Genomic DNA, 1,938 nt, shown 5'->3' with positions numbered 1-1,938 from the left:
TCACAAGAGTCAACTCAAACAATAAAGCAAGTCATAAAAGAATTTGTTTATCTAAACAGGAACTTGAACGTTCAATAATATTTCACTTTCACGGTTAGATATCTCCGGTTAAATATCTAACTGTGAAAATGAAATATTATTAAGGATGCAAGTTCCTGATAAGATAAATACATGTCCCCCCACAAAATACACAATCAATCCACTTTACAGTATATTCTGTGAAGTGCTTTGAGACATCTCAACAAAGTGATAAGACGTTATATCAAATGCAAGGATTGTTACTATTATTAATATTATTATCATCACTGGTGATTATTAACACAACATATATCATAATTTTAAGTCTTGTGTTACAGTAAGGAAAGGCCCAGAATTTAAAATGAAAACTTATTGGCACACTGAACTTTGTCCAGTCTTTAAATCAGTACCTTTCATATACACACCCCTCTCCCCCGGCTCCCTTTGTTATTCAGAATCATCCTGATTTTGCCTTTTACACAACACTTTCTGCAGTTCAATGTTTCCCTTGCGTGACTTGCAAAAGCACCATAAAGGATATTTAATTAGGAACAGAAAAAAATTCTCAGAAAAAACATGTTTTGTTGAATTAATTTTACTGTTATAAAGGGACGATGCCATCAAGACCATGGGAAGTCTTTCATGGTGAGCTATTTAACCTAGTTTAAACTGAGAAATGTTAGCATTTGCAAATGATAGTTGATTGGCAAGAGATGGAAAGTAGTGATAAGAATTATGAAATGTGAGAAATAATTATAGCAAAAAAGGAAACAGAACATTTATTTTTAGCGGCACTCAAATGCCAAACTCCATGAACAGTAGCAAAAACAGATTTGTCTACACTTACACAGTCACTCCACTTGACAGCAATTACCTACAAACTTCTCTGAGACGTTATAGGTGCAATATCATAAACGAGGATTTCTTTCCTTATACAAACTAAGATGAACAAATGGTTATCATATCAACAAGAAAAGCTAGAATTGTTGCTGCTATTGCTTCTCCTTATACTTTGTTGCATATCCATAGATTTTACTATAACTTTTATCATTTGAGGTCTAAAGAAGGCACTGCATAAAATGTTAACCAATCTTTCTTTTTGAGATACTGATCAACCTTCTGTTCATTTTCACAATCTCATGCTTTATTCACCTGTCTTTGCTTTAGTTTAATGCCTTTAACACCCTTTCTAGTCTGGGACAATCTAGAGTGCCACATCTTCTGGTAGCAACCAGTTGCCTCGTTTAGAATCAGTAACTCATAGGAATTACAGCAACGGAATATTGTCATCAAGCCTATGCTAAAAGGAAAATAATAATCCTTACTCGTATTTTTGTGGAGTCCTGTAGCTCAGTGGTTAGAGCACTCACCTTGCAATCGAGACACCCGGGTTCAATTCCAGGCAGGGCAAAACCTTGGGCAAGTTTCCTTACTCCACACGCCTAATAATAATCCCTCCAAAACAAAACAATAATAAATTGGTCATTTTCAATCCACGATTGTTTGTGGGACACTGCTGTGCACAATTGGCTGCCACGTTTCGCCCACAAATATACAGTCAATTCACTTTACCGTATATTCTGTGAAGTGCTTTGAGACTTCTAGAAAACATTGAAAGAGCTATATCAAGTCCAAGGATTATTATTATTATAGCATCTTTCACTTTAGGAGGACATCTCAAAGCACTTCAGGGCATATAAAATGATAAGATTGGTTTGGATGAAGAACTAACCCTATCTCATTCTTTCAGAACACCCACCCTACCATCACAGCATCAAGCATATGAGTCCACTTTCCTGGCAGTTGCACTTTTTCTAGCAACCTATTCCAGTCATTTGATTACCTTCTGCATAAAGAAAAACGTCCTGGTATCTTTCTTGAAATGTGTTGAACATAATTTCTATGGCAGCCCTGATGGTG

This window comes from Callorhinchus milii, unplaced genomic scaffold (genome assembly GCF_018977255.1).
Source record: "Callorhinchus milii isolate IMCB2004 unplaced genomic scaffold, IMCB_Cmil_1.0 Scaffold1, whole genome shotgun sequence".
Taxonomy (NCBI): Eukaryota; Metazoa; Chordata; class Chondrichthyes; order Chimaeriformes; family Callorhinchidae; genus Callorhinchus; species Callorhinchus milii.
Note: the sequence above shows the minus strand (reverse complement) of the source record.